This window comes from Trachypithecus francoisi, unplaced genomic scaffold, assembly GCF_009764315.1.
Source record: "Trachypithecus francoisi isolate TF-2019V2 unplaced genomic scaffold, Tfra_2.0 Lachesis_group6, whole genome shotgun sequence".
In the NCBI taxonomy this organism is placed as follows: domain Eukaryota; kingdom Metazoa; phylum Chordata; class Mammalia; order Primates; family Cercopithecidae; genus Trachypithecus; species Trachypithecus francoisi.
The window spans coordinates 102,437,139-102,450,266 of NW_022681471.1; positions in this window are offsets into that span (position 1 = coordinate 102,437,139).

Here is a 13,128-nt window from a genome sequence, read left to right on the forward strand (position 1 = left end):
TTGACCCAGTTTCATAGGCAGGACGGCCCTGTTCTGTACAGATTCCGCAACCAACAAAGTCTAAAGCTGCCTAGAAAAATATGGTCAGCCTTGTGGGATGGGTGCCCATGTCCATGCTCCACTGCAGCTGTTCCAGTGCCAAACCATCTGTGCTCAGCACAGGTTGGAGTTCTGTCTTTGCCAACTCTCCCTGCCAGTTCAAATGTCGGTGGGGTCATGTGGTCTCCCACAGCTAGGATTATGGAAATCTGTGGTAGGAGTGGGTCACTCCATGGCTATTTCATTCTCCCATTCCCTGGGAGCTGCTGAGGGCCAGAAATGAGTCCTGCTACTTGGCAACTCCTTGCAGTGTTCTCAATTTTCTTTTCTTTCAGCCCAGAGCTTGCATCCTCCATTTCTCCACTCTCAATGTTTTCTTTCTCAATGTTCAGTGTGTGCCAGTCTACTTGACAGTTGTGTCTGTCTTCATGTGTGAAGCTCTTTCTGGCTGCATCTAGTTGGCCATCTTGGCTCTTTCCCACCTCCTCTATTTTTCTTTTTTTTGTGAAAACTGAGTTTCTCATTAAATAAATTGGTGAAACAAGGTAATTTACATATGGTTAAGATAAATCATCATATATTGCTATTACCTCTGACACCTCAGTTGATAAAATAAAATATTCTCTCTCTCTTTCATCTCCTTGAAATTGTTTTCAATATTGCCTTTTACATTTGCATTTTTATTGAACTATGGAGTATATACAGAAAACTTCACCAATTATAAGTGCATAGCACAAAGAATTTCATGGTCTGAACACATCTGCTATGGTTTGAATGTGTTCCTCAAAGTTCAGGTATTGGAAAATTAATTTCCAATGCAGTAGTTTTGAGAGGAGGGACCTTTAAGAGTTAATTAGGTCATGAGGGCTCTGCCCTCATGAATGGATCAGTGTTGTTATCAATGGAGTGAGTTAATTATTGCTAGAGTGATTTGTTATAAAAGTGTGTTTCGTCCTGTCTCTCTTATACACGTGCTGTCTTGCCCTTCCACATTCTGCCATGGGTTGCTACAACAAAAACATTCTCACCATATGTGGCCTCTCGATCTTGGACTTTCTAGCCTCCAGATCTGTAAGAAATAAGTCTCTGTTCTTGTAAACTATTCAGTCTCACATATTCAGTCATAGCAGCACCAGACAAACTAAGAGGATACCTATGCAGCTTTCTTGCCTCTCCAACTCTGCAATGGAAGAACACAAATCCTTAAATCCAGCAGTTCTCATCATTCTCTTTCTCTTTTGACTTCTCCTCAATTTTTAAGTCTCGTTCAGAATATGAGAGCATTTCCTACTAAAACTTGGGACATTCACAGAATGGTGCATTAGTGGGACAAAGATGAAGTCCATGTTTAAAAGGCTGTTTTGTGTTTCTACCATGTTTGGATACAGAATCTCACTTTCTAAACCATAATAATAATACTATGTTGTAGACTTTATTATATATGTAAGAGCAAAATGCACACAAACAAGAGCAGAAAGATCAGGAGGGGAGAAATGAAAGTATATTAAGTCCTCATACTATATGTGAAGTGATTGTAATAGATGCAGTAAAATGACCTCAAACAATGAGTGAAGTGGGAAAATTCTCCCTTCTGCAGGTTGTTTGTCATTTAAATCTTGAAACTGTGTCTAACTAAAATTCTTACTTTGAACAATCACGTGTTGTTGAAAATTTGGATAGCAAGACTCTAAGTAAGAGTATGATAAATATCTACCAGAAGAATTAAAGATAATATTTAACTCTGCCCTCTTTTCCTCTTTTCGACCTTACCACTCACCTTTCCTGAATCTTTTACTAGATAAACCAACCCGTTTACTGCCCATTATTAAAAATTTAAATTAATGGCACCACTGCACTCTAGCCTGGGTGACAGAGTGAGACTCTGTTCCCCCCCAAAAAAAATTAAATTAAAAATTGTGACAAGTTTTGCTGTTGGCCTAGGAGAGTAACTGTTTATCTACTGTCAGGGCAAACCTGACATGAAAATATCATCAGAACTGCGATACTCTAGCAACTTATGGGGAAAGGGCATACTACTAGCTAAGCTGTGTTCAATCTTAATAGGATAAATTCCTAGAATTCCAATTTAAACACACAGGAGGATCCTGATACGTACATTAATAATGAGAATCAGATCATAGTAGGTTTTACAGAGAAGGTATGATATCATATAGGTCAGTACTAAGATAGGATGAAGTCAAAACGAACGTAAACCAGAGTCTGGTGGCAGAATTGACTGAACTCTATAGTGCAGAAAAATAAATTCAAAGAATAAGGAAAGACTGTGTCAAATAGAGTGTATATAGAGGTTTAGTAATATAATGACGAATGTTATTTTCAAATAATCTCCATGTGATTTCTAAGGTAAATGATATGTCTATATCATTCTGAACCAAATTACTCTAAAATGCAAGGAATGATATTGACATCTTTAAGAAAATGGTAATTCTACATATGAAAAAATCTTTTATTTTTTCCTATATTGCGACAATTATTTTCAATTTACTCACACCTTGAACTAAGTTTCAGGCACTTGAACTGATAGAAAATGACTTCCTGGTTCCTGAAATATTTTGCTAATCAGTTTGATGAATAGTGAGAAAAATACCTCCTTTTGGAATGATTATAGTAAGTTCTTTTGGCAATAGTTATTTTTATGATTTTTAAAAACTTCAAGGTTCCTTTTTAGAAAAACACATTTTGAATCTTTCAGATTTTTTCGAATGCTCTTAATTTTATGTGATACTATAAGTAAACATGCATACAAATAAGAAAAAATATCCTTTTAAAATTAAAGAAGAGGGAAATTTGTAAAATATTTCATTATGGAAAATATCAAGCCCTGATTTGTATTATTATGACTTATTTCCCCTTTTCCCAAGTCACTTAAATATTGTTTATGTAGGACTCATACTATGTCTGTCTAACCTTCCACAATCATTATGGGGTTCCCAGGATGTTGGGACACCTAGTAACTGACACTATGTTATACTTCTTAGCTACTACATGTAAAGGGTTTTTTTTTTTTTTTTTATGTGGAAAAGGCTCAACTTTAGAGAAAATAAGAACCAGGCCAACTCAAAAAGAAAATCAAGTCATGGTCAAAAACTGAAGAGAGATCCTCAAGAACTTATGTTCCATATGTTTCTGAGGCCTTCTATATCTCCTAGGGTCTCTACAAGGACAGGGAAGAAAAAAAAGTGGGAAGACTATGCATTTATGATGTATCTTTGGGATAATATAATTTTACATATAACTACAAAGTGTTTGGTGCTTTTAGTGAAAAAAAAAAAAAGTCAGCTGAACTGACATTAACCTAAGTTCTTCTCTTGAAAAAAGTTATTCAATACAAAAATGCAAGAGCTTTTATGATATATACATATATTCAAAAATTGGATTACTAAATGACTACTTGCACTTGTAAACATGTTTTCCTAGTAAATACATTGTCTTATGAGTATCCATGTGTCAATGGTAAACATGAAAATATATTATGTATACATTTATATACACACACAAGTATAGATAGTGTGTGATACTTTTGCAGAAATTGCTATTTTCAAAAAACTTAGGGTTTCTTTAGGATGAAGGAGAGTTGTTTTGAAAGTGAAGACTGCTAGGAAACAGGGCCCTGTAATATCTGCAGGCCTTGAGTTACAAGGCAGAAAAAGAGAAATGTCTTCATTTAAGAAAGATGAACTTTACAGCTTAGGAAGTTTTTCCATACGTAAACTAATTTTAGTCCCTCAGCATTATATTAAGTCTGTCCTGGTTATAATTGTACTCAGGTACAAATGTACACAAAAACACTGTAAAGGTAGTGTCATAAACATATTTTATTATATTCATGGATTCTGTGGGTCAGAAATATAGAATAGGTATAGCAGAGGACTCTTGTTTCTTCTCTATGGTGTCGGGATCTCAGTTGGAAAGCCTGAGGGTAAATTGAGGGCAGGGGCCGTTTTAAGGTGAGGCTCATTCACCTGGGTTCACCATACCATACTGAACTCAAATACTCTAAAATTCCAATATTCGCTAGGCTGGGAGGATTTGAAAACTGGGACTGCTAACAGAAGGAACATGCCCTCACTCATGTCTTGGCTTCCTTATAGCATGGAAGCCTCTGGGTAATTGAATTTTGAATGTGGTGGTCCAGGAATCCAAAAGCAAATGATCTAGTGAAAAAAAGCAGAAGCATCATTGTCTATTATGACTTAGCCTTAATAATCAAGCAGTATCCCTGCTACCTCACCCTATTGGTTAAAAATAAGTCACAAACCCATCCAGATTAAAGAAGAGGGGAATAGGAGTCAATGCATTGAAAACAAAGTGGCAATGTTCTAAAAGGGCGTGTTCTAGAAGGGATGGGGGAATATTGTTGTAGTCATCTTTGGAAAATACAAAATACCACAGAAGCTAAGGTTCAAAGAAAGTGAATAACTTGCTGAAGCCAAACAATAATTGGTAAAATAAGCAAGAGGATTTTGACTTCAAGAAAACATTTGTCATCTACAAATCATGCTTTAATTTTTTAAACAAAACAAATGAGGTGAAGCTGTAGCACAGCCACAAAAAGGAGGTGTGGCCACAATATAGTAAGAATACTTTAAAGCTTCACACTTCAAAACTTTATCTCTGATACATGTTTTTTCCTTGAGGAACCTTTCCTTTCCCTCTCTATACTAAATTCTTATATCCTCATTGTGCTGAGCTATATTCAACATTCGGAAACCATCTCAATCTAATGCTATATTAGAGCAGATTTCTCATTGCCAAAATTAAAAAATGTTATTTGTGTTGTACAATGCAATGATATCTACTGAACAGCAGACTTGTTCTCCCCGAAGGTTTTCATTAGTACTGAGTCAATTTTTGTCTGGTGTATTGCTCATTTCTCAGCATGGTGGATGCTGGAGGTTCTCCCTTGCAGAAACTGAATGTCATCAATGAGGACATACATCTTCAGAGAAGCTAAAAATAAGAGATCTTTCCCATGCCATTTTGTTCGAGTTCCTGAGGGAAAAATGAGCCTCTTGTTGAGGTACCATTCAAAGAAGGACAACAAAGATTTTCCAGTTCAGCAGCTGAAGGAGAAGGCTTGTTGTTCCCAGAGAAGCAGCTAGCATATCACATTTAAACTATAGCATGGTGTTTTTCAGGAGCATGGATGATGTGGTTATGTAGCAGGATGAGCCTCAGACAAAACTCCTCAGACACTGAGTTAAAGAAGGAAGGGAGTTAGTGCTCCGACATCTGAGAAAGGAAATGACTCAATATATAACGCAAACATCATAACCCTCTGACTTACATAAATAAATATTTCAGGCCGGGCGCGGTGGCTCAAGCCTGTAATCCCAGCACTTTGGGAGGCCGAGGCGGGCGGATCACAAGGTCAGGAGATCGAGACCATCCTGGCTAACACGGTGACACCCCGTCTCTACTAAAAAGTACAAAAAACTAGCCGGGCGAGGTGGCGGGCGCCTGTAGTCCCAGCTACTCGGGAGGCTGAGGCAGGAGAATGGCGTGAACCCAGGAGGTGGAGCTTGCAGTGAGCTGAGATCCGGCCACTGCACTCCAGCTTGGGCGACAGAGCGAGACTCCGTCTCAAAAAAAAAAAATAAAAATAAATAAATAAATATTTCATAACTTGCACATAAAATTGGAGTCCACTAAATTATATGTTGTTAAACTCAAGTACAGATTCCTTCAGCCTTCATAAATAGAGGAACTACAGTCTTCTTACCATCAGTGGATGCCTAACTAACAAAGTATCAAGATGAATAATGAATAAAGCATTCTTCAAATGACTTCTTATGTTCTTTTGGATGATTTCTTACTGTGGTCCTCTTACTCCATAAATAAAATTTCAAACCACATTTGTTTTTGCCAGGACATAGTTGTTCTTTTCAGGCAGTCAGTATTTTTCTCAGCCTTAACAAATACAGCAGAGCTACACCTATTTGACCCAGACTCGTGTGCAATAGCTTCTGGAAAGGTGAAACCTACTAGACATATAAAGAGCTTAACCATTTATGAAATTCTGATACATTAAAACATAGAGGAGAAATCACATATTTGAGAATCAGTCTATATTTGTAGTTGTCTATCCTTGGCAAATTCTTCAGTCTTACTGAATTTCAGTTCATCCTCTTTAAAAATCAGTTTAAAAATACATTCCATAAAATTCCTATAAGCCTTACATTAAAATATAAATAAAACAAATATATCATAGCTTCAAAAATTACATATTTATCATGTACTTAGTAAGTTTGTTAAATACTATTCACAACAGCAAAGAGATGGAATCAACTTAAATGTCTGTCAGTGGATGAATGGGTAAAGAAAATGTGGTACGTGTACAAAATTGAATACTATCTGGCTATAAAAAAAACCAATACAATTATGTCATTGGCACCAACATGGTTGCAATTGGAGATCATTATGTTAAGTGAAATAAAACAGGCACAGAAAGGCAAATATTGCATGTTCTCACTAATATGTGGGAGCTAAAGAAGTTGATTTCATGGAGGTAGAAGATGAAATGATAGATACCAGAGGCTTGGAAGGAACCAACCTGCAAACTGAAGCCGGACAACTTAAACTTCAGAAGAAAATAACAGCAACTTGTTTACATACATAAGACACTTTCATACCTGCCTATGAATGTATGGACTTCAGAGGAATGTGGCCTATATTTATTTTTCTAAGATTGTTTTTTTGTTTGCTGTGCTTTCTCCCTTTCTCTTCCGTATTTTATCTTCACAGGACATGAGGCTTCACAACCTGCTAAAAATGAGCTTTTGGGACCTACCCATCTAGGAATATATTGTCCTAGCCATGAGAGATCAGATGGAACCTTAGACCAGAGACTAAACTTCTTGTAAAATGCTTTCTCCAAAAGACTTTTTAAAAGAAGAGGGAGAAAATGTGAAAGGAAAAATGTCTTGGGCCCCCAGATACTGAGTTTATCACTAAAATAAACTCAAGTTGGAAACTGCTTAGGGCAAACCTGCCTCCTGTTCTGTTCAAAATTACCCCTCTGCTCACTGAGATAGATGCCTATCTGATTTGTCTCATTAGGAAAGGCTAATCAGAAACTCAAAACAATGTAACCCTTTGTGTCTCACCTATCTGTGACCTGGAAGCTCCCTCCCTGTTTCCAGTCTTGCTGCCTTTGCTTCAAGTTGTCCTGCCTTTCTAGATCAAACCAATGTACTTCTTACATGTATTGATTGATGTCTCATGTCTCCCTAAAATGTATAAAACCAAGCTGTGCCCCGACCACCTTGGGCGCATGTCGTCAGAACTTCCTGAGGCTGTGTCACGGCCACGTCCTCAACCTTGGCAAAATAAGCTTTCTAAATGAACTGAGACCTGTCTCGGATTTTCTGGTTTCACACCTAGCTGGAATGAAAGGAGATAGAATGAAAAAGGAAGATGCACCTGCAAATTTTTTCCTTAGGATGTTAGCACCTCCTCTTGATGTGCAAACCAAATTAAGAAGAAAATAAAGCCCAACTTGAATTATGTAGACTCCAAGTTGTCTAGGTTGGTCTGCTCTATTACTTGCTACTGGGGATAGAGAGGTTGGTAATGTTGGCAGATTCACTCCAAATGAAACGTATTCCCGAAGAGAAAATTCTTTGCCACAGCCACAGACCACACCACTACATAGAAGGCAGCTGTTAGCCCAAGGAGATGGGGAAGACTACCAGCCGTGAAAGAGTAAAAAAGAGTGCGAACTCCAAACTGCTGAGCTGTAACCTCTCTTAGAACTCAGGTTATGAGTATCTTACCATAATTCTAGCCCCACAGCACATACAGGAGTGTCCAAAAATATTTTTGGAATAAATGATTTAATGAATTGCCGATTCGAAAAAATTAAATTCAAGTGCCTTTTTTAACCATTAGATTTATATTCAAAAGTTAGAGTTCTACACATATGGTAGAATACTTTTTTCTTTTGGAGGGATGAAGATCTAAACTATGTGTCTAAATGATCTAAACATTTCGGTTACCTATTCTCTGTGAGCTAAAATCACATCATTTAAATTATAAACAACTTCCCTGTACAACTGCATCATTCAGTAAACCCCTGACTTGTATTAGGGACAGATTTGTGTGCATTAGCAGACAAAATAACATCACATTAACTTTCGTTTTCTCTTCTTGCTTTCCCACAGAACTCAGTTCATCATAATGATCTCTAAAGAAATAATACTGGCATTTTTATAAGCATTCATAGTTATATTTCCATATTTACTGAGGAGTAATAGAAAGTTTAGACATTACCTTTGTTATACATTATAAGACATGAGTCAAGTAAATTATGACGTGTGCCAAAAAATTACTTCTAAGAAAATTTTTTCCACCATCCCACTTAAAAACTGTTAGTTTAAATAAAGATGCCTCACTTTATTCCTTAATGATTAAGAGATAGATACATTGAAATGGCATTTATTTTCAATAGGCCCAAGATTTTTTCTCTTCAGTTGTGCCAGTCACACTATGGTATTTTTGATAACTAATATGAATTCACTGAGTCTGTTGATCTGAGGCTATTAATGTGTAAAGCTTCTCACTTAGCAGACAAGTTCAATCAGTATAAAAAGCACAACGAGGCCTGAAATTACTATTCTGAATTATGTATCAATATAATTTATTCCTGGAAACATCTAAAATGAACAAATATGTTTCTGAGGCACAAGAACATATATTCAGTAATCCAGGCTAAGATTAATTCAGCATTACCAACTTTTGAAATCATACTGAGGAAGTATGCCTGTTTAGATGGCTTAGGTGTAAAGTTTATGATATTATAAGGGAATCAAGGATACTATGCAGAAGGTAGCCAAGATGGGACAGAAATAAAGAATTTCATGTAAACAACCAATTACTATGAAATGATCAAGTCCCCCTCTTTTCTGTTCATGCTGGGGAGATTTCGCCATTATATGAACTCTGTTTTGAAAACGTACATATGGTACAGTTTGAACTTATGATTGTAAATAAACAAAGAAGCAGCAGGAAATTGGATGGTAGATATCCATCAAATTATCTCTACAATACCTTTGAAGAAACGTTCAAACTCTGTTTTCTTTATTTTCTGTCTCTGTTGAATAATAACAATATTAGGCATCTTTATTTGTTTCTTTTTCTTTGCCATTTTCCTGCAGTGAGATTCTTTTCAACTTGATGATGTTCTCTCACCTGTAATTAGTGATGCATAACAACATCTTGATATTTTCTCTTTTTTTCCTGCTTGATTGTTTGCATAAACAAAATGATGTAATTAGTAATATATATTTAGTAACCCATATAGGAAAATGTGGAATGTAAAAAAAAAAATAGGTTTATGATTCTCCTGGTTTCCTTATAACTATTCCACTGACCCCAAACAAAAGAGGGAACAATAAGACAAAGATAATTGACTTTTAGTACTGAAAGAACCAGAATATGTACTGTGAAATGCAGTTTTAGGTCTTAAGTAAGCCGACCATCTCTGCACAGTTTAAGCTAATCGAAATGAGAAGGAGGAAGAGAGGAAAATGGCAATGAGGAGTAGGCATTTCAGAAAGCACTGACAATAATCTCTAATGTTCTGAGTGTAACTAACACAGTGTCCTGAGTATTGGTATCACCAAGAGGCCCATGAAGGATATGCAATAGGAAGTAGGATATTTACATTGTATATGATGCTGATTTGAGAATAAGCCAGAAAAGAAGCAAATATTGAGAATGTGTGAATTCAAAGAGAGCATGTCAAGTCAGCTTTTCCACAGGACATGGCACAGAAATTCAAGGGATTCATCCCAACTCAAGCCTATTGGGGCATGTCTTGAAGTCAAATCTTAGATCCCAACAGGTTGCTGTCATTTTGTCTTTATTTGTGGAATTACTTCCACTGAATTAAACCACACTTGCTGTTGGGCCAGGATTAAGCCAGCATTCCAGCCTCTTGCTGGACCTCTGATTTTATTTCTCACACACTTATTTGAGTTGGAAGGTCCAGCAAACAACTGAGTTAAAGAAGTCTACCTGTGAAATTCATGAGGGTAACTTCTGGGGTTTGCCCCTTCACCTTTCAATATCAAAGCCAATTATTCCTGTCCCGTTTCAAGAGTGCCACATAAAACTGCTTGAGTTGAGAGACTGTGTCTAACACAGTGTGAAAGAATTATGAGGACTTCTTCAGTTACGGGGAAGTGAGCCCTATTTAGGATATCAAAATATGTAAAGGGAGGAATTTCTATCCTGCCTTGGGGAAAACTGTCATAGTTACATCAGATCACCTTATGCTGTAGTGCTTTTATTTTACCCTACTGTCATGAGAATGAAGACTTACTTGTCTGTGAGCTAGAGTCCTCTCTTTTGATGCTGCCAATTATTTTTCACAACTTTGAAATAGGCATCTTTAATCATGTGCTTGGTTTACACAGAGCTTAGGAACTTATGGCATCATTAATGTTTAAAAGTCTATCATAGGTCTCTTAAGATTCCAAATGATTTTCTTTGGTTTTCACTTTTTAAAAACATTGTATGTTAAAAAGGAGAATCACATTAAGTATGAAAATATTAATTATATATGTGTGAGATATATGCATATGTATATATATTATAAGATATGTATACATATAAGATATATATCATAAGATATATAAGATGTATATGCATAAGATACATATGATTATAAATACACACACACCTTTTCTAGGCAACTTGAATAAAAATAAAACTCAGAAGGCCGGGCGCGGTGGCTCACGCGTGTAATCCCAGCACTTTGGGAGGACGAGGCAGATGGATCACGAGGTCAGGAGATCAAGACTGTCCTGGCTAATACGGTGAAACCGCATCCCTACTAAAAATACAAAAAATTAGCCGGGCATGGTGGCAGGCGCCTGTAGTCCCAGCTACTTGAGGGCTGAGACAGAGAAGTGGCATGAACCCGGGAGGCGGAGCTTGCAGTGAGGCGAGATCGCACCACTGTGGTCCAGCCCAGGCAACAAAGTGAGACTCCATCTCAAAAAAAAAAAAAAAAAAATTAAACTCAGAAACAGACTATTACTTTCTCAGAAGAGTTTACAAGTTTATCTGGGAATACACATAAACACTTAACAGTATGGATGATAGTAATTATTATTAGAATAGTGTACATTTAAAAATAAATTGCCTTTGCTTATTCATGCAGCTATGTAAATGTTGGTAACAAACTATCCCTTTCTTAGAGGAGTGCAATGATCATGAATATCTCCTGAGTCATTTCTTATTTAACAAGAACCAAAAGAACAAAACAAAATAATGGTAGATTTTGCCCCTTACAAATTGCTTTAAAACCTCTTCAGTGAGACTATCATTTGAGTAAACATCAGCTATATGCTTCTTTATGGAGGTCCTGACTACTGGAGCAAGTTTCCACCTTTATTTTTAAATGTCAGAACACCCAACGAACCTCTGAAAAGACAGAGTTTTATTTTCTGTGGGGCAACTTAGTGTGTAGATTTCCCTGAACTCTGACAAGAAGTCAGCACCAATGAGGGGAGAGAGGAAACATTCCTGGATGTGATACAGTCATGTTCCATATAATTATGTTTTATTAGAGAAAACAGGAAAAAAGAAAATGATTCTCCCCAAATATGTATGGTGCAAAATGTGCAGCTGGTTTATGAAGCCTTTTTTTTTCTAACTGAAAAATTATTCTAAGGACCATCAAACTTATAAAACCAGGGTCTCCAGGAATTTTTCCAGAGGAAAACCTAGTTTTCCCTTTGCTTCAGGGGAAAAAGGTAATATTAAGTAGGGAAAGGGGCATAATGGCCATAAATAAACTGGAAGGGCATTGAAGGAAGAAGACAGAGCTGACCCTATCTTGAATCAACTTGCTAGGAGAAAGGCCAAGGACCAGGGTGGGGGATGTGAGGGTGGCTGTGGCTGTCTCCTGGTGTAACTTGGTCTGTCTTAAAGAAGAAACAAGTGATCAGGAGTAATCATTGGAGTAATCATTTGGATAACAGGGCACATTGTGGAGAAAGTTCATATTACAGAAAAAAGGACCTGTCTTATTTCTGTATTCTTTCGGGTGATCTGTTATATACAAGAAAGATTAACAAGGATATTGATCATGTTGATGACCCAAAATTAATTATATAAATTTTAAACATAATATGTATTTTTCCAACTTGTGAAACATCTGAAATATTTAGCTTTTTGCTGTGGTAAAATATATACAACATGAAATTTATCATTTTAACCATTTATAGGTGTCCATTTGAGTGGCATTAAGAGCATTCCTACTGCTGTGCAATCATCACCCCCATCTACATCCAGAGCTCTTCCATCGTCCCAAACTGAATCTCTGTACCTATTAAACAATAACTCCCTATTATTCCCTACTGTTGTCTCCTGGTAATCATCATTTTATTTTCTGTCTCTGTGAATTTGACTACTCTAGGGACCTCATATAAGTGGAATTGTATATAGTATTTGTCCTTTTCTGTCTGGCTTATTTCATTTAGCATACTGTTTTTGAAGTTCATCTGCATTGCAGCATATGTCCTAATTCTATCCTTTTTAAAATGAAATAATATTCTATTTTATGTGTATAGTGCATTTTGTATATCTATTCATCTGCTGAAAGGCATTTGGGTTTTCCCATCTTTTGGCTATTGTGAATAATGCTGCTATGAACTTAAGTGTACAAATATGTATTCAAGTTCCTGCTTTTTATTTGTGTTTTCAGTGTATACCCAGAAGAGGAATTATGGGATCACATAGTAATTCTATGTCTAGTTTTCTGAGAACAATCGTACTGTTTTCCACAAGAGCTATACCACTTTACGTTCCCACCAGGAATACACAAAAGTGTATTCCTCCACATCTTCACCAACAATTTTCTTTTTCTTTTTCATTTTTTTTTTTTTTGGTTTTGCTTTTAGTAATAGCCATCCTTATGGTGTGAAGTGGCATCTTATTGTGATTTTGATTTGCATTTCCTAATAATTAGTGATGTTGAGCATATTTTCCTGTACCTATTGGCCATCTGCATATCTTCTTTGGAGAAGCCTATTCAAATCCTTTGCTCATTTTAACTGG